The sequence below is a fragment of the Phocoena sinus genome, chromosome 8 (genome assembly GCF_008692025.1).
Source record: "Phocoena sinus isolate mPhoSin1 chromosome 8, mPhoSin1.pri, whole genome shotgun sequence".
Lineage (NCBI taxonomy): Eukaryota > Metazoa > Chordata > Mammalia > Artiodactyla > Phocoenidae > Phocoena > Phocoena sinus.
Window position 1 is genome coordinate 47,196,315 of NC_045770.1, and position 20,722 is coordinate 47,217,036.

A 20,722-nucleotide genomic window follows, 5' to 3' on the forward strand; every position below is an offset into this window, starting at 1 on the left:
CACTCTAAGTAAGGTTACTGTCACAACTTGGAAAATACTCTAGAATTCAATACATTTTCCAAACATTCATTTATTATTCATTCGTTCAACTAATTGATAGCTAGTGCTTACTACGTGCCAGACATTGTTCTGGATTTTAGGCCTTAAAATGATGAAAAAAGATAGACAGTGTTTCTGCCTGCATGGAGCTTATATTCTAGTGGAGGGTCAGATGTTTAACTGAATGAGTGAATGAATGAATGAAAGTGGAGAGACGGAAGAGGCTGGGATTGGGCTGCATTGTGGTCACAGCAACCAACAATCCTTGATAGTGCCTGAGGGCTTAAACAGAGCCAGAAGGAGGTCAGTTCTGGGTGTCTGAACCAGTTTGCGACCTTATACACTGGTAGCCCCTATCAGAAGCCCTGTCTCCATATTTAAATGCTTGGGAAGTTGTTGCTGCCTTCACCTCTGTCCTTCCTTATGCACCCGTTTCCTCTGTAATGTTGGCTCTGGTTACAGTCTTCCCCCCTCTTGGCTGGTTCCCCCTCTGCCAGCCTCCTTGCAATTGATACTTCTTTGGCCTAGCTCTTGCTTCCCCTCTTTGCCTCCATCCTTAGATACTCTCCTTGGATCCCTTCTTACCTCTGTGTTCCACAGCTATTGGCCAGCTCTATCTCAGTCTGAGCCCAGCTCTAGTTTCTAGGTTAGAGCCTTAGACATGACCTGACCTAACTGGGGGAAATCAGATGTCAGGGATTGGGGCCCAGCAGCAGTTTACAGACAGTGGTGGTGGTCAGATCCAGGCAAGAAACAAGATTGGGGTTGCAGGGGGTTATCTAATTTGGAGCAGGATCATGACTGGGAGGACAAGACTGGCAGGAGAGGGTCAAGGGGTCAGGGATTCAGGCTAGGCTCCCCGCCCGGCAGGGTAACTAAAGTGCAAAGCAGAAAGTTACGGTAAGATCCAGTCTTATAGACAGGCAAGCATAACAGGGGCTAGGGACAAGGCTGCAATTTGGTGAGCACAGGGGGGCACACCAAACCCAGGCTGTATTAGTACTAATTCCAGCTTCCATACCTGGGGGTCTGAAACTATTGATCTGACAGGCTGGTTAGGGCTGAGACTCACAGAGAGTACTTGTTCAAAGCACAGACTTTGAGAGGAGACAGAAGAGGGTGTGAATCCCAACTCTGCTATTTACTAGCTCTGTGACCTTGGGCAAATTGCTTTACCTCTCTGATCCTCAGTCGCCTTACCCGTAAGATGGAGATGGTAACACCTGCCTTACACGGATGTGGTGAGGATTAAATGAATGAATTGGGGAAGACTGTGAGGCCTCCTCAAAAAGGAAGGCCAATAAACAAGTCTCTGAGCATCTGGGGCAAGTGGAGAGGGGACAACAGTCAGCAGCACAACGCTGGCACGGCCAGCTCTGGTTTCAACAGTAGTCTAGCGTGGTCCTTCAGTTGTGGCTGCCGGAGAGACTAGCACCCAGTGGGGTGCCCTCCCACTGCGTCTGGGGGAGTGGTTGAGTGTTGGCCCATCTGTCTCTACCACATGGTCATGTGTACAGTACTCTTGTAGTTGCCATGGCTCTGCCATCAGCTCGTAACCTCCCTGAGCCCTGAGCCAGTGTGTCTCCTTTTAAACTCAGCGTTGACCCAACACTGAAAATGGGCATATACATATGGCTTCTATTGCTGAGTCTGTTCCGTATACCAGTGTTGGACTTAACGTTTTGTTCTGCTCAGACATCTTCGGTTGCTCCTTATTTTTAATTTTTTTTGTGGTACGCGGGCCTCTCACTGCTGTGGCCTCTCCTGTTGCGGAGCACAGGCTCCAGACGCGCAGGCTCAGCGGCCATGGCTCACGGGCCCAGCCGCTCCGCGGCATGTGGGATCTTCCCAGACCAGGGCACGAACCCGTGTCCCCTGCATCAGCAGGTGGACTCTCAACCACTGTGCCACCAGGGAAGCCCGATTGCTCCTTATTTTTAACTGCATCTGTTCAATTTTCTAGGCCTTTTAGAATCTGACTTCAGTTTCTTAGCCACTGAGCTCCCTCTGCTTCCTAACGCTCCCCCTTTCTGTCTCACCCAGAGCTGTCTCTCATCACAGCTTCTCCTTCCCCCTTGGGTGCTTCACCTCCAGCTGCCCCTGCTGTTCCTCCTCTCTCTAAAATCCTACTCTTCCTTCAACCAGGCTCAAGTCTCCTTGCCCTTGAAGCCCTTTTTCTAGTTCTTGTTGTCTTCTTCCAGTTTTATTAAGATATAATTGACATACCACACTGTATTATAAGTTTAAGGTGTACAGCATAATGATTTGCTTTACATACATTGTGAAACAATTACCACAATTAGTTTAGTGAACATCCAACATCTCATATACATACAAAAGAAGAGAAAGAAAATGTTATTTCCTTGTGAAAACTCTTAGGATTTACTCTCTTAACAACATTTACATGTAACATTCAGCAGTGTTAATTATACTAATCATGTTGTACATTACATCCCTAGTACTTGTTTATCTTATAACCAGAAGTTTGTACCTTTTGACCTCCTTCATCCAATTCCCCTCACTCCACCTCCTACCTCTGGGAACCACAAATCTGATTTCTTTCTTGAAACCCTTTTTGAATCCTGGAATGCTTATAGATCTACATATCCTTGAACACCTGTGATACTTAATAGTTTAGAATTTATCAAATTACACAAAATCTAAGATGCCATCAACTAAAGATGCACCATTATTTTATGTGCCATTAGGAAAGCCCTTCTAATTAAACTGGCAACTAGAGAATGTAAGACACCTTTTGATTTCAGAAATGTTAAGCTATAAAAAAAGGACATGTTAGAATCAATGAAATATGGTAATTATTTAGTGGTACTTATTATAATTATAATGGACATTATCACTGTTTCATAATCGCTGTTTATTTTCTGACTCCCCTAGTAGAATGAGGACTTCATGAGGACAGATTTCATGCCTGACCATTCACTTACTATCCAGCTCACCTCTGGTACTCAACAAATGTTTGCATGAGTAGATTTCTAAAGTGAACAGAAAGTTCCTTGAAGACAAGAATTATGTATTACACTCTTATGTATACTTATTTATAAACTTGACATGTAACACATGTAAAGTGCCCTAGTCTTAAGTGTAGAGCCTAAAGTCTTTTTATATATGTGTACATCTGCATTATAATCACTCAAATTAAGATATAGAACATTTTCCTACAGTACTTTTCCCAGTGCTGAGGAAATAGGAGGAATCTGTCTATACTTATTGATTGATTAAATGGTCTTCAGCTACCCTTGTATTGCTCAGTTTCAACTCACTACTGTTTTCCCTAGTTCAGTGGTTCTCAAACTTGCAAGAATTTGGAGAATCACCTGGAAGGCTTGTAGAAACACAGATTGCTGGGCCCCAACCCCAGGTTTCTGATTTAGAAGGTCTGTGGTAAGCCTGAAAATTTGCTTTTCTAACAAGGTAGTGCTGACGTGGCTCTAGTGGGATGGAGGAGGGGGGTTGTCTTTCCAAAGGTATTAAATTCTTCCCAGTCATATGCTCATTCTAATCAGGGGTTCTTCACCTTTTCTGAAAGCCCTGGCAATGTGGTGAAGCCCATGTACTCCCTAGAATAATATTTCTAAATGGAATAAAGTAAAGTACTTGGGACTACAAAGAAAACCAATTATATTAAGCATTGTTCAAATTATTTAAAAAGTTGTAATATGTACAATATTTGTGACAAGTCAGCTGTGATGTGATATTAAAAAATTTGAGGTTTCTGTTGGTGGAAAATCTCCCACGCCTACCAATAGTACTACTGTGGTTTGTTGCATACATTTCCAGTTGAAAGAAATGGTAAATTTCAGATAGAGTGTAGTGAAAATAAAGAACCTAGGTTAGGAATACTCACCCTTGTGCAATCTGAAATGGGGTGCTCTACTCTTTTTTTTTTGGTGGTACGCAGGCCTCTCGCTGCTGTGGCCTCTCCCGTGTTGCGGAGCACAGGCTCCAGATGCGCAGGCTCAGCGGCCATGGCTCACGGGCCCAGCCACTGCGCGGCATGTGGGATCCTCCCGGACCGGGGCACGAACTCGTGTCCCCTGCATCGGCAGGTGGACTCTCAACCACTGTGCCACCAGGGAAGCCCCTCTACTCTTTTTGTTTGTTTGTTTGTTTTGCGGTACGCAGGCCTCTCACTGTTGTGGCCTCTCCCGTTGCGGAGCACAGGCTCCGGACGCTCAGGCTCAGCGGCCATGACTCACGGGCCTAGCCGCTCCGTGGCATGTGGGATCTTCCCCAACCAGGGCACGAACCCGTGTCCCCTGCATCGGCAGGCGGACTCTCAACCACTGCGCCACCAGGGAAGCCCAAGGGGCACTCTACTCTTGACATTTGGTGAAGTTCCAAACAATTCAGTTTGGTGGTTCAATATTATTAAGTAAGTATCTCCTATGTGGAGACACTTTGATAGATGATCGACATTCAGAGAGGAATAAGACACTGTCTCTTCTCTGTACAAGTACCTCCCATTTTGGTGGGAAATATAAACATGATTAAAGTGGAGTGTGACATATGCAGAAATAGAAGTAGGAACAAGGCACAGAAGTAAAGAATGGAATGATTTATGCAGAAGTGTGAGAGATGGGGATAAGATCTAGAACTCGGTCAAATGGAAGTTGTAGTGGTAGACTATTACCTTGGTGGTCCTTGATGAAACATGCCTCCACATATTCAGATCCCCTGTATTGACTCTGAACTTGGCCACAAAACTTGCTTTGGCCAGAGAATATTACCAAGCATGACACAAATAGTTGCACATGGGGGCTTGTCTCTTGTAATGTTTGGGCTTCAGCTGCCATTTCAGAAGCTTGGACTTAGAAGACTGGATGAGGAAAGGCCATGTGGAGAGTGGCCCCAGAGGATGAGAGGCCATCTTGGATGTTCCAGCCTCAGCTGAGCTCTCAGCTGAATGCAGCCATTTCAGAAATCCCAGGTAGTAGTGAGGGAACAGCAGCAGTACCGCCCAGCCTACAGAGTAATGAGAAGTAGTAAATCATTGTTTTAACCACTATGTTTTGGAGTGGTTTGCTACACACCAATTGGTGATTGAAACAGTTGTTTTTATTTTTATTTTTTTAAGTTTATTTATTTATTTATTTACTTTTGGCTGCGTTGAGGACAAAACACTGGACAAAACACTGTTACAAAAAAAAAAAAAAAGCTGATTCAGAGATTTTTCTGTAAACAAATAGGCACAATTTCCAGGGAAGTGTCTAGTGCTTCATACTTTTAAATCCTATAAGATCTATGGCTAGAGAATTGATATGAAAATGATGACTCTGGTAAACTTAAATGCTGATCTTCAGAGAATGATTACTTTAAATCATAAACTCTTAAAGCATGGGATTTTGAGCAGGAAGACATCTTGGAATCTATGCAGTCTAACCTCTTAATTTAAGGACACTGAGGCTTGAGAGGTTAAAACCACACAGTGTGTTGTTAGTAGGACCCAGAAAGGAAGCCTAGTCTCCTGGCTTCTAATGCACTGTCTTTTAATAAGTAAGAAATGGTCATTTGTAGATTACCACTTTCATGATCTTATTTTCACAATAGGCAGAGTTGGTATATTTATACTTCCCTATTTTATAAATGAAAAAACCTGAGATTTGGATTTGAAGAGACCTGCTCATTTCACATAACTCATAAAACCAAGACTAGATTCTGGGCCTTATGACCCCTGGTCCAGGGCTTTTTTATTATATCAGGTTGCCTGTGATGTCCAGTGTAATAAGCAAAGAAATAAACGAATATATTTTTGAAAGAGAATCAGCAGCAGACACTAATCTGGTTCATCTTTGAATTCCTCATAGCAATATACCATGTACATAATGTTCACTCAGTAAATAGTTGTAATATGAAATGAATATATGAATGAATGAATGAACAACCGAATAAACAAAGGATAGACCAGGATTATGTTTCATTTTAACCAGACATTCACTCAGTAAATAGTTGTAATATGAAATGAATATATGAATGAATGAATGAACAACTGAGTAAACAAAGGATAGACCAGGATTATGTTTCATTTTAACCAGACATTCCGTTCTTGAAATGTATGATTACTCAAGATCCCTCTGTACTTGAAAAGGAATAGGGGATAAAACCCCCAGTCAGTAGTAATGACAACATTTTGTAATTATTGTGCTTTGAATTCGAAAGCAGAGTATTAGACACAAAGGTAAGCTCTTTCAATATGTCTCTCCTATTTTGTACATAATAACTCAAGAGGCCCTCTCTGGGCATGGCACAATGATGGGAAGGAGGTGAAGGGAGAACTTTCTACTGAGCCATCGGGAAATGAAGGTTACTCCCCTTCTCCCAGTGAAGAACTAAGGTAGCAGAAGTGACCCAGGCAGCCTTGAGCAGCCTTGTCCAGTAGAAGGAGAATGAGAGCAACATATCATTTATTTATTTAATAAATAAATAAATAAATAAATAAAATTTAATTATTTATTTATTTATTGGCTGCGTTGGGTCTCTGTTGCTGCGTGCGGGCTTTCTCTAGTTGCGGCAAGCGGGGGCTACTCTTCGTTGCTGTGCGCGGGCTTCTCATTGTAGTGGCTTCTCTTTGCTGTGGAGCACGGGCTCTAAGTGCGCGGGCTCAGTAGTTGTGGCACACGGCGTTAGTTGCTTTGCGGCATGTGGGACCTTCCCAGACCAGGGACTGAACCCATGTTCCCTACATTGGCAGACGGATTCTTAACTACTGTGCCACCAGAGAAGTCCAACGTATTTAACTTAAAATTTTCTAGTAGCTACAGTAAAATAAAAGAAAACAGATGAAATTAATTTTGATAACATGTTTTATTTAATTCAATATGTCCAAAATATTATCTTTTCAACATCGAATCAACACAACAATTATTGATGGGATATTTTACTTTTTTTGTGTTTTTCTGAGATGTACTTGGGGTACATCTCACTCCAGACTAGCCACATTTCTAGTGCTTAGTAGCCATATGTGGCTAGTGGCTACCATTTTGGACAGCACAGGCCTAGCCACACAGGACATGGTGATTCTGTAAAAGGAAGGTGACAGTAATCACAACACAGAGGAAGTAGTCTCCTAAGGAGCACTTGAGGAAGTTACCCTGCTTTAGTCCAATCACGTAACCCAAACCACTGCTGTTACCCTGCTTTAGTCCAATCGCGTAACCCAAACCACTGCTGTTTGAAGGGAGATTCTACTACCTCATGTTTGGCTCTTCAGCCCTGGGCAAGTACCTTAACCTTTATATAACTTAGTTTCTCATCTGTTGTCACTTGGAGCTGCTCAGATGATTACATAGGTAAAAGCATTTAGTCAATACCTGGCAGGTAGGAAGTACTTGATTAGTAGTAGCTATAAAAATCTTAGACTAGGATCCCACCTTATCACAGAAACCTTAACCTCATTTTAGAGCTTTATTAAAAGGTTAGTAGGGCTCCCTACAGATTGCTATCGTCTCTTCCGCAGCAAGTGGAAAGGGGCTCTTAGGTAAGGTGAATTGGAAAAAAAAAAAAAAATGTAAAGAAACAAAAATGGTCATGAGTTGCATTATAACTAGATTTCTTCTATTAGAGGGAATCATATTAATAAAATAAGATGGTGTTCTACTTTTTTAAAGTTGTGGTAAAATGTACATAACATAAAATCTGTAACGGAGCAGGACCCTATGGGGCCTTCCCAGGACAGACCCCTCCCCCATATCCTCTGCTATAGTTCCTCTCTGACTACCCAGATAATAGTATCTCATGCATATTTCCTGAGTTTTTCATTTGCCAAAAACCACCACCATGTGGAAGAAATTGACTACTTGACGATCATGAGCACGCAGCCCCCAGACCTGCTGGTGACTAAGGATTGATCACCATCAACCAGAGAATTGTGCAGGAGTGGATCACGTACCCTTTGGGATGACTCTCTCTCACCTGGCCTTTAAAAATGCTTTGCTGAAATGCTTCAGGGAGTTCGGGGGGGTTTTGGGCACGAGCCCTGCAATAATCCCTTCTCTGCTCCAAACTCCAACTTTTCGGTTTGTTTGGCCTCACTGTGTGTTGGGCACACAAACTTGTGTTCGGTAACAAATCTACCATTTTAACCATTTGTAACTGTACAGTTCTATGGCATTAAGTGCATTCACACTGTTCTATAACCATCACCATCATTCATTTCCAGAACTTTTTCAACATCCTGCAATGAAACTCTGTATCCAATAACTTCCTATTACCCCCTTCCCCAGTCCCTGGTAAACACTAGCCTACTTTCTGTCTTTTTGTGTTTGACTATTCTAGCTATTTCATATAAATGGAGATCTTTATTATTTTATTTTTAAAATAAATTGATTTAGTTTTGGCTGCGTGAGGCCTTTGTTGCTGCACACGGGCTTTCTCTAGTTGCGGCGAGTGGGGGCTACTCTTCGTTGTGGTGCGTGGGCTTCTCATTGGGTGGCTTCTCTTATCGTGGAGCACAGGCTCTAGGCGCACAGGCTTCAGTAGTTGTGGCACACAGGCTCAGTAGTTGTGGCTCGCGAGCTCTAGAGTGCAGGCTTAGTAGTTGTGGCGCGTGGGCTTAGTTGCTCACAGCATGTAGGATCCTCCTGGACCAGGGATCAAACTTCTGTCTCCTGCCTTGGTAGGTGGATTCTTAACCACTGTGCCACCAGTGAAGTCCCTGGAGGTCTTTATTTTTTGAAGTAACATGTTATTTCTTTAAACATTAAAGTAAGAAAATTTGTTCTTACGTATAGAGTAAACCAAGAAATGTTTTTAAAGAATAATTGACGTTGGAATGCATGTTGATATGTGCAGATGAAAGGCACAGAAGTAACAAATTATGACTATTACACATACATATCTGAGGGAGATGATCACCATGAAGGTTTTTCTTTACTTTTTAAAAGGAACTCTATGAAAATATATGCACATGAATATAAATTAAGACGTCTGCATAAGACCATTGCTCATAAATGTCATAAATAATTAAAATGTTCATGAATATCAGAAATCTCTCTGGTTTACAGATCCTTGGGTTCCAACCTTGGCTGTGTCACTAGTGTGCCATTTGGCCTAAGCTTAGGACCTGATCCTCTCAAGTCCCTCCTGTCTTCATCTGTAAAATGCAGATACTAATAGCTGCCCTTCCTACATCATAGGGTTGATGTGAAGATCAAACAAGATAATCAGAGTGAAAGAGCTTTGAAAATACAAAGCCCTGTAGAAATGCAAGGCATTATTAAAGACTGTGGAGAGATTGCTAACACAATTTGATTCAAGGCCAAAGTTTTGTACTTCCAAAAGTTAAAAAGATATTCAGCATTTGCAAATTATTTAGAAAACCAAATTCCTGCTGTGGCGACCCAGTACTATGACTGAATTATATGCTAAATGCTGTACATTTGATACCTACTGCTTGCTATAAGTCCCATAACCACATTACCGCACTAGATGTAATTGTACAGCATTTTGCAATATCTTCCATTTTTGGTGGGTAAGAGGTTATAAATCAACATAGCTTAAAGACAAACTCATGTCTTCACTAGATCTGGTTTTTAATTTCTTTTACTTTTCCATGGTGGCAACAGTGCTGCTCTCTGTAACATGTCTACTATGAGATGCAATTTAACAAGCATTAATTAAATGTCTATGGTGTACAGTCATTTGGGGTAGAGGTGGGGTTGAGGGAAGGGTGGAGGTCATGAGAAGAAACACAAAGCAAAAAGGGGTCCTTGAATTGGGGGAGATTTAAAACTGGTGGGGAGTGGCATATCCTGTGACAACTAACTATAAAGACACAATGAAATCAATGCCAAGAAAAGGCTTAAGGGGCTTCCCTGGTGGCGCAGTGGTTAAGAATCTGCCTGCCAATGCAGGGGACACGGGTTCGAGCCCTGGTCTGGGAAGATCCCACATCTGCAGAGCAACCAAGCCCGTGAGCCACAACTACTGAGCCTGCACTCTATAGCCAGCGAGCCACAACTACTGAGCCCGTGAGCCACAACTACTGAAGCCTGCGTGCATAGAGCCTGAGCTCCACAGCAAGAGAAGCCACCGCAATGAGAAGCCTGCGCACCGCAATGAAGGGTGGCCCCTGCTCGCTACAACTAGAGAAAGCCCACACGCAGCAACAAAGACCCAACGCAGCTAATAAATAAATAATAAATTATTTTAAAAAAAAGAAAAGACTTAAGTGATACATCAGGCGGGTTGGAGATGTTCAAAGGATTGATTCATTCAACTAGTAGGGCAGAACCTTGTGAGATTTGTCCCTGGTCCTGATGCCTGAGAAGGATTCCTTGGGTCTGAAATAGAGGTGAAGATGTCCTGAGCCTGCAGGGCCCACACCTAGCCTATCCTGTAAATATTTACCCGCTAACTGGCTGATAAAACTAAACAACTTGGCAATGTGCCTGTGACTCTACAAAGTAACAGCTGGGTGGTGTTAGGGGTTAAATCCCAGATTCTCATTTGAAAGCAAGCGCCTTTGAAATTCCACCATCTCAGGAGGCCAGTTCAGAGGGCAGTCATACACCCCTCTACAAACAACACTTCATTTTATTTCAGTTCCATAGAGTTGCAAGAATTTAATTTTTGTTCAAACGGAGGTTCCAAATTTAAATAACCCACGTGCAGCTGGAAAACTCTCCAGGCCTAAGTTCCACCTGCTTGTTTCTAAGCTAACTTCTGCTTGTGTCCCAGTCAGTTTTCACAGATCCAGCACCAACCTTTATGTTTGAGTTTAGTTTTGGGGGGAGGGATTACACTTCCCCTTCCAATTCATTACTGTTAGATTACTTTTCCCTTTCCCCAAAGTATAAGAGCTCTCTTCTAACCATACTATTATCATACTATTAGCTAACATTTATTGAGATCTTACCTTGGGCCAGGCAGTGTGCTATGCATATTACAGCATCTCCCTTACACAGGACAGGTAATATTACTATTTCTATTTAATTGCAGAGGAACAGAGGCTTAAAGAGGTTATGTAACTTTTCCAAAGTCACCTGGCTAGTTTAGTGATGGAGTGGAATCAGGACACGCACCTATAACCACTGCACTGTATTATCCCTACCCACTTGTCTTTCTCTTCAATATCAACAGAGAATTCTGTGAAACTTAAGTGTCACTTGTATGCAAACCATTTTGAAGGGTGGCAATCTGGAGGTTAAGAGGAACAAGCCGCTCCTGACTTGCTAGGATCATGTTAACTAAGATTTATTCAGCACTCTCTATGTGCAAGACACTGCTAAACACAGGCACTTTCTCATTTTAACCTTCACAGTAGCCTTAGAGAGGGGCATGATTATTATCTCTTTAACAGATGAACAAACTGAGGCACAGAGAGGTTAAGCAACTGAGCTCAGGTCCTCTTAGAAAGTGGTGGGGACAGTATTTGAACCTTGGCCGTTTGATGTCAGAGCTCTAGCTTTTAAGCTCTGAGCGATATGGCCACTTCGGATGAGTTGAGGGTCCCTGACAAGACCCTACTTCAGAATTTCTCCCCCACTTGCCTGCCCCAGAACTTGAAGTGAGAAGCCTTAGATCCTCCTTTGCAGTTGGGAGTTGCTGTTTGTTTGCTGGAGAGGAGTGACACTGGGAGTAGCGAGCATCGGTTTCCCTCAAAGCCCTGTACCAGGTGATGCAAGGCAACGATGGCGGGGGAGCGGGAAGGGCAAGACCCAGTGCCTGCCCTCCAGGCTGGAGAGGAGCAGGAAGGAGATAAACAAGGCAGGTGCAATCGACACTGAAACTGAGGTACCAAAAGCAAATGAAGTCATGCCACTCCTTTGCTTAAAATCATTCATCAGCAGTCATCCCCAAGAGCATGATGACAGCCTGCTTCCCTCAGCAAGACAGGCACAGCTACTCCTCCTGCATCTGTCTGTCTTCCTTCTTAGCTTCATCTCTGTCCCCCTGTCACTCTGTGCAATAGCCAGGCATATGACAGGCATCTTCGTGTCCTCTTTGCGTCCACCTGACCTAAGTTATAGCGCTCCTTCAAGACTTATCTTGGTCGCACTTGTATTCAAGCTTTTACTGCTCTCCTCTCCCCAGTGTATGCGACTCTGTAACACTTTGTACACCTATTATGGCAGTTATTACCCTAAACTGAAATCGTTTACAAATTTGTCTCTTCAAAGGCTTAAACCTCTTTTGCATCCGGAGTGCTCACTCAGCACGGGGGACACACTAGGCTCTCAAAGCTAGGGTGAAAGCCAAAATACGCACATTAACCCGATGCAAGGATTCCTAGGTCGATTAGCAGTCCTGCACCCAGCGCTAAACGAAGACACTTGGGGATCAGCACTTGTAAGTTCGGGAGAAGAAAGATCTTTGGAAGGACCCAAGGCAGACCTGGGCTACACTCAACTGGATGTTCAACAGTAACTGGGGAGATGATGAGGAAGCAGAAGGCCTTAAAGTTCACCAATTTCGGAAATCTGCCGGGTCTGGCTCCACCATCGGTAACTTTTTTTTCAGCTGGCCCTGGTACAATATTTTATTTATATGCGTGCCTGCCTTTCCACCAGCCAGCACCTTCCAGCAGTTTACCAGTCCTCACTCCGCACCCATTGGGTGGCTCAGGCCGTACACATCACCCTCACCGTTTATCCTGGTATTATTGTATTAGATATTTTAAAATCATCAGCTCGTTTAATCCTCTCAACAACCTGTGAGATATTTTTGTTTATTTTTCTCGTGAGGAAACTGACGTCCGGGGTGCTGAAAGCACCTTGTTCCGTACCACTGCGCGCCCCTTTCCACTGCGCCGGGGCTGACCCCGCTCTCTGAGTGGAAGAGGTCCCGGCGCTCCACGCTCTCGGGCTCCAAGGACCCCTAAAGCAGAGTGGTCAAAAAATGTATTGCATTCTTTATCTGCACAGTGAAAAAGTTGTTTCGGGGTAAAAGTTGTTGAGAAGGAAGCCAAGATGGGGAGCTAAGGGGAAGAGGAGAAACAGGAGGGGGGCGGGGAGGAGTGGGAGAAGGACCCGAGAGAGGGCTGGAGTCCAAGGGAGCTGAGGCCGGGGCGGGGCGGGGCGGGGCGCGGGGGCGGGCCGGGCGCGGGCGCAGAGATATTGGCCCGTGCGTCGGGGAGTGGCCCCTGAGCGCCCGCACGCCGCTCAACGGGGAGCCCGCACGCGCCTCCAGTCGCTGACAGCGGCGGCGGCACCTGGACCGCAGGGCGAGCGAGCCGGGGAGAGCCGCCAGCACCCCGCCGGGGGAGTGGAGGCTCGCAGCTCCCAGTCCGGAGGAAGGTAACGCGCCGCACCGCGCTCGGGGTTGCGGGGTTTGCTCCAACCGGCCGGGGTCTGCGGCCAAGAGGACGAGGGAGGCGGCGAAATGCTGTCAGCGCGCCCGGCTCTAGCCTCGACTAGTCTGCCCACTCGCTGTGTTACCTCGGGCAACTTTCTTTCCCTCTCTGGGTCTGTGTTTCCTCCTCCGTTAAATGAGGGAGTTGGTGTTGAATGATGCTTTTCTGGTCTTCTGAGTTCTAAAACGTGAACTTCGTTTTGACACCCGGCAAGCGCCCTTTCTCAATTTCGCACTCACGAAAGAGCCGGCTCCGCTGCCCAGGGGGCGGTCTCCAGGAAGCCGAGGTGCTTGGGTAGGCGGCGGTTCCGTGGGCTGTCGCGTTTCCTGGGGCTTTCGAGGACTGAGCCTGGACTTGGGACTGGCTGCTGGGTGGCCCTGACTACAGAGTAACCGTCCCTAGATTGCTCAGGTGGAGTAAGGTAGGGCGTTAGGACCTATCTGCAGGCGGGGGGTTGGGAAGGGGGAGTTGGGTGCCGATGATTTCTACCTGGAAAATAAGCAGATTTGTTTTGGAGTTCTCCTTCTACACCCAGACCTTGTCCCGTGGTGAGTTATAAATTACAGGAATGAGATTTATTATCTTTCAAAGTAGAAAACCAACTGCTTCAGCAGCTAGGACATAGGGCTCTCCCAGTATGTAGGAAGTGGGCCTCTCTCTCTGCAGCCATCCTCCTCCCTCTTCCTTTTCCTCCCTCCTCCCTTTATAAATCCCCTTTGACTTTGAGGGGCTCCACTTCCTGCCTGAATGAAAAGTCCTCATTTTCGTGGAGTGCTGGTTTGTGACCAGCAGCCTCCAGGGCTTTGGGTTCTGGGTTGAGATGGAAGCCTAGATAAGAACAGACTATGAATCATACTGTCAGCCTCTACCATGCAAGGATGTGCAGAGGAAGCCCCATGGGGTTTCAGACAGACAGACAGACAGACAGAAAGACAACACTGGAAGGTGGGATGGATTCCAACTGCTGTTCAGCTTCCCGTCCCCTTCTTGGCAGCCATTCTCAGCTAGGCAGCCAACTGTCGGAGGAGGGTGCTTGAAAGGAGCAGAGGACTTTGGTGGGTTCTATGGAAGGTCTCCAGCAATTCTCTCCCTTCTCTTTCCCTCAGCCTTTAGTGTGGGATCCAGGTGAAAGTAGACTCCAGGGTCCATCAAGAGCAGCGGAGGAGGGGGGCAGGGCAGTGGCAATATTGACTTTTTTGGGGGGCACTTATGGGCCAGACACTCTTCTTTGCATGTAACACGTCCTTAGTTCTCACAAAGCCACGTGAGGGCTGGTATCCTGATATTTACCCCATTTTACAAATGAGAAACTGAGGCTCAGAAAGATGGCTTCCCTTAGTCACATAGCTAGTAAGTGGCAGAGCTGGGATTCAAATCCAATCTCTCTGACTCTAAAACCTGTGTTCTTTTCCCTTTTTTGGTGCTCCTTGAGTAAGGGCAAGTTGGAATAGTGACAGCAAAAATGATTGTTATTGAGTTCTCACGAGGTGACAGACTCCATTCAAAGCACTCTAGAGGTGTTATGTCATTTATGGTGCAGGCGTTTCAGTCATTCCGGTGGGCATCAGTGATGCCTTAGCCTCTCTCAAGCAGCAGTCCCGTTCCAGAACGCCTGCCTGATCCCACCCAGCTGCTGGTGAGTGGGTTGGGTGAGGGCCCTGTTTGCTTTATCCTAGAGGTGGTTTGAGGTCTCATGAAAGATTGATTGTCCACAGCTGATCCGTTAGACCTGACCGTTGGCTTGTGAATGATCCCACTGTCCCCTAAGAGGCCTTTCTCAGGCTTCGCTCAATAAACATTTGTGGAATGAATGAATTAGCACCTTGTGCAGAGTGGTCTGCTGTCCTGAAGAAATGTGAGGCGGCCCCTGGGGCAGCCCGGGCCCTCACCATCCTCAGAACCCAGGATGCCAGGCCAGAGAGTTCTCCCCCTCGGGCAAGGAAGGTAGGGTGAACTGTGCCCCTGTGGGCTTAACAGATTTCCCTGATAATGTGTTGGCTGCCACCTGTTTCATAAAGGAGTTTTTAAAGATAGTAGATGAAGACAAATTTGACTTTTGAAAAAAGTTAAAAGGAAAAGTGACTTAGTTTTAATCAGGTTTCTGCTCTCTCAAAAAGCGGGGGAAATAAGATGGTACTGTTTGCCTTAGGGCTTCCCAAATTTCTCCATTGGAAGAGTCTCTAATAGCAAAAGAAGCCTGACAAGTGCTCCTGGGGGTTGGGTTATAGTTCAGATTGGCCCCAGCGAGCATGGAAATTGTTTTAAGGATTTATGCAGGTTTTTTCATTTGATTCCATATGTCTGTCAAATTTAGTTTTTCTGATAAATATTTATATATCGTTTTCTTCCCCAAAATATTTGTGTAAAATTGGTGTCCTGGCATATTGCTTTATATTTTTGCGGGGCTGAGAGTACCCAAATGGAGAAACAGGGCAAAGGTTCTGGTCTGGGAGCTTTAAGTATTGTTTGCATTTTCTAGTCACTTGGTTCATAGTGATAGAGCTTCCCAGCCTCCTGTGGTGATAACCTCTTTTCCCATTTTTCAGAGTGAAGAACATATTTAAAAAATAAAAACAATCATTGTTTTCCCTCCCCCCAGACTTAAGATATAAATGACATTGCATAAGTCTAGGGTGTACACGTGATGATTTCATACGTGTATATATCACTACTATTTTTCTTGTAGTGAGGACGTTTAAGATTTAGTCTCTTAGCAACTTTCAAGTATGTAATACATACTATAGTCACCATGCTGTATATTAGATCCTAAGAATTTATTCATCTTATAACTGGAAATCTGTATGCTTTGACCAAGATCTCCCTATTTCCCCCACTCCCCAGCCTTTGGCAATCATCGTTTTACTCTCTGTTTCTATGAGTTTAGCTTTTGTAAGATTCCACGTGTAAGTGATATCATTATTGTTCGTTTTCTTATTACCAAAACTATACCTATTTGTTGTAGAAAAAGATAAAATACAGATTAGCATTAATAATAATACATCTGTACTCAGAAACAGCTAATGCAAAACTTGGGATACAGCCTTCCAAATCTTGTCTCTGTATCTGTACATTAAAAAGAAAAAGAACAAATGAATATAACCCTTACTTTTGATTGTATTATTGTCAGGGCTAAGAGCCATCTCAGGTTGCTTTTGAAAGAATGTTGAGAGTAAATCATGAATAATTAAAGACATCATAAAGGTTAATCCTGTTTGTGAACCCCAGAGTTCACGCCCTATAGTTCCCCTGTGTCATTTAGTTTCCAGCAGAAAGAAGTGCCCGCAGTGGGGCTGCTACTGAAGTTACGGGGTCAAGTTGTGCTCCTTGTTAAAGTGACTCAAGTATCTTAAATGTCTCAGATGTAACAAAAAGGTAGCTCTTCAGTGTTGTTGATGTGCAAAACGTGAGCAGAAAGTTCTAAAGCTAAATAGCACAGTGAGGAAGAGAGAGCCTTAGATAAGGTCCTTGCTCCAACATTGCATCTTAGTACCTGTGTGACTTTGGGTAGCTTCTGTGAACCAGTTTTCCCTTCCGTAAATTGCAAATAATGACACCTACTTGATTTTTCTCCACCGAAGTCACTAGGAGGACCAAGTGGCAGGTGTTATTGTTTGTTACTTGAATTGCATGTCAGTGTGTATGCAATTAAAAAAAAATTTAAAGGTAGAATAAAACAGAAACATTGTCGGTCTTTATAAAAATGCTGAAATCTAACTCCTGGGCCTAACGTTAGCAGATGCTCGTTGGATCCCTACTCTGTTTTCTTCAAAGAATATAGGATTCCTACGTGGCTGGCGTCTCACTGATCTTCATCACAATCCTGAAGCGAAGAAAAGGACAGAAAATAGTCCCATTTCACAGAATAAAAAGGCTTGCCATTCAAGGGAGCTGTTCCTTTGCACAGGGAGTCCCAGAGCTCCTGAGGGCTGTCTCTAGCTGCCTAAATCAAGGCAGAAGCATGCTGGGAGGAAGCAGTGAGAGCAGCTGGAAAGGTGATGATGTACCCCTGGCGGCACTCACCCAGCTCGGAGCAGCTCTGCGGAGAGGAATGGGCCCTGTATTGGGAGGCAGGTGGCTTGGCTTCTACTCCTATCTCACAGATAGGCTGTGAGCTCTGGGTTTAGTCATGTCCTCTCCCGGAGCCTTGTTTTGTTTTTTTTTTTTAATCTATAGAGGGAGTTGGACCAGATGAAGTTCTTTCCAGTCTTAAAAATCTATGATTCTGGGTTATTTTTCATTCACATTTGCCCACATAAAAGTTTGGTAGAGCATCTAAATGAATCAGGTGTCAGAAAATGTTCCCACTTCCTGTTGCTTTCAGTGTGCCCTCATCATTTTCTAAGGGTCTCCCCAGCTGACTGCCCTCATGACTGCCCTCATGCAGAACACATGATCCATAGATCATTGAGAGGAGAGTTGTTTCTGTTCATCTGTTTGTTACTGTTAATCTAGAACATCCTCAGATTGTAGGAGGGAGAACTGCTTTGAGGCAACTTTTGGGAAGGTAGGTTGACGGAAGCATAATGAAAGCAGGTTATTTATGTTAATAAGGCTGTGTGTGTCACAAAGTACTCACTTCTGAAATCACTAACTACAGTACTTTAGTGCCCACTGGGTATTGGTCCTGTGCTGGGACCCTTGCAGAACGTGAGAGAGCACACTCTAGAGTGGTTTAGAACCATAGGCTAGGACGAGGGAGGGAGAGAGGAGACCAGAGAGAGGAGAGAGCGCCAGGTGTGGCTGGAACACCTTGGAGATGAAAAGCCCAATTTGGGAAAAGATTGAGGCTCTAAGGGCTTGGAATCTCTGGTTTAATTCTGCATCCAATTGCCTGGCACTCAATGGGAACTTAGTATTTTCAATGAATTAATAAATGAACAAATGGAAGAATGAATGAATCACTCTTCTGAAATGAAGTCTATGCTGAAATGTGGTGTAATGATCCTCAGGTGGTTGCAGTGACTTTACATATGTGAAGTACTTAACCACTTACGAAAACACGTTGCTATGCATTATCCCTCAAAATGATGATAGAGATTAAAGAAAGCCAAAATAAAAGCATTTCCTAATGTCATACTTTCTAGATATTTTGCAGCAACTAGTAGAACAGATTTGGTTTGCTATTTATAGATAAGTCTTCTTTCTATAAATGCATCAAGAAATATTTGAGAGGGGGGTATAAGACCTAGTAAACAATTCCACAAATTTGCATTGTGAGTTAGAGGGAGAAAGAAAGGCATTGCTTAACTTCTGAGTGAATAGACCTTCTTTTTTCCCTTGTAGAGCATTGTTTTACTGTAACTCCTGGTGTAACTGACACCATCAGCTTCTGATTAGACAGATGTGTTTTGTGCTGCCATTACTCACGGCCACAGGCGCCTGGTCTCTCCTGCCACTGGCTGAGTCAGTTGATTAAAACACAGGGCTCTGAGGCTGAGGGCATGGGCTGGATCCCAGTCCAAGCCAAGGTGCCCTGTCAGATCCATGCCTCAACCACTCTGCCCCCTCTGCCAGCCATCTGCGCTAGGAGGAAGACTGAACTCTGGCATGTTAGATTCTTTAGGTCAGAATCTTCACCACTGCTGGTTTTAGACTAATCATTTGAGTTTTAGAAATAAAGGGTCTGGCTCACAGACTTAGAAAATGAACTTATGGTTACCAGGGGCGAATGGTGAGGGGGACAGATAGACTGGGAGTTTGGGATTGACATACACACACTACTGTGTGTATATATATATATATATACACATATATATTTTTACATTTTATTTTATTTATTTTTTTGCATTACACGGGCCTTTCACTGTTGTGGCCTCTCCCTTTGCGGAGCACAGGCTCCGGACGGGCAGGCTCCGGACGGGCAGGCTCAGCAGCCATGGCTCACGGGCCCAGCCGCTCCATGGCACGTGGGATCTTCCCAGACCGGGGCACGAACCCGTGTTCCCTGCATCGGCAGGTGGACTCTCAACCACTGCGCCACCAGGGAAGCCCAACATGCACACACTGCTATATTTAAAATGGCTAACCAACAAGGACCTACTGTAGAGCACAGGGAACTCTGCTCAATATTCTGTAATAACCTAAATGGGAAAAGAATTTGAAAAAGAATTTGAAAAAAAAGAAATAAAGGGTCTGGGTTTTCAGTTTAATGCTTTAATTCTTTATAGAATGGATTCTAGGGTTGTTTTAGGTCTGCCATCTTGGGACATGTTGAAGGGCGCATCCTGAGACCTTGGTTGTCCCCCACGTCTGCAACTATCACCATAGCATATCACTTCCTCAATGTGTCTGTAAAATGGGAAAGATCAGACCTGCCTCACAGTTTGTTCAGAGGATTAAATGAGGGCGTATATTTAATGGTCATATATTTAACGTGGGGGGCTGATGCCCAAAGGTGAAACCAGGCTAAAAACTTGTCCCTTATCTTGAAGGCAGCAAGGAACTAATGGAAGTGTCTCAATATCGTGTGTGAAATAACTAGACTTGAGGACAGTAACACTGTCCAAAGTATGGAAGGTGGATTTGAGGTTGATCAAAGGCACGCTTGTTTGGACTTGTGGGAACAGATAAGATATTTTAAAGCTTTTGGTAAAAGGTACCTGTAGGAGCAGAGATGGTGCTACTGTTTTTTTTTTTTTTTTTTTAATTTTTTTTTTTTTATTTATTGACTGCGTTGGGTCTTCGTTGCAGCACGCGGGCTTCTCGTCGCGGTGGCCTCTCCCGTTGCAGAGCATGGGCTCTAGGTGCGCAGGCTCAGTAGTTGTGGCGCACGGGCTTAGTCACTCCACGGCATGTGGGATCCTCCCGGACCAGGGCTCGAACCCGTGTCCCCTGCATCGGCAGGCAGACTCTCAACCACTGCGCCACCAGGGAAGTTCCCGGTGCTACTGTTTAATTCAAGACTTCTGGAGGAAGGTACACATGTGTTGGAAAATGGTGGCTCCATATACTAATTTATGGACTGGACCACATTGGGGATTAATTCCAAGATGATAACTATGCCTGCCTTGGAGTTAAGCATATTTACCACTTTTAATAAGGACCCAGGTGTCCTTCTGGCAAAAACGATTGAGGCTTGGACCCAGTAAGAATGTGTAAGGGCCGTATTTCCAGAATTGAAGTTCTGGGAATTGTTGAAACCCAGTACGTGCTGAATTTGGTTCATGCTTTGCAGAATTTCTCATGCTCAGCAGGCACTGCTGCGGTTAGCAGTCTCTGAGTTTCCTGGCGGGGGAGGAGCAGGGAGGCGTGGGCCACAAAACTCTCATCTGTGGGCAAATCGCAAGAAACTGAGTGGCCCTTTTCCGCAAGCCGTCAGCGTCAGACACAAGTACACACAAGTGTGTGTTTGTATGTTTCTGGGCCTGTGTTTCT

General features: G+C 44.6%; 1 protein-coding gene across 1 annotated transcript in view; it reads left to right on the top strand.

The window, feature by feature from the left end:
- The first annotated feature begins 13,132 nt into the window (after positions 1–13,132).
- SYTL2 (synaptotagmin like 2) overlaps positions 13,133–20,722 on the top strand; it is a 100,969-nt gene continuing 93,379 nt past the window's right edge. Inside the window, 1 exon segment of the mRNA XM_032641674.1 lies at positions 13,133–13,292. The gene's annotated coding sequence lies outside the window, so the exon portion shown is untranslated.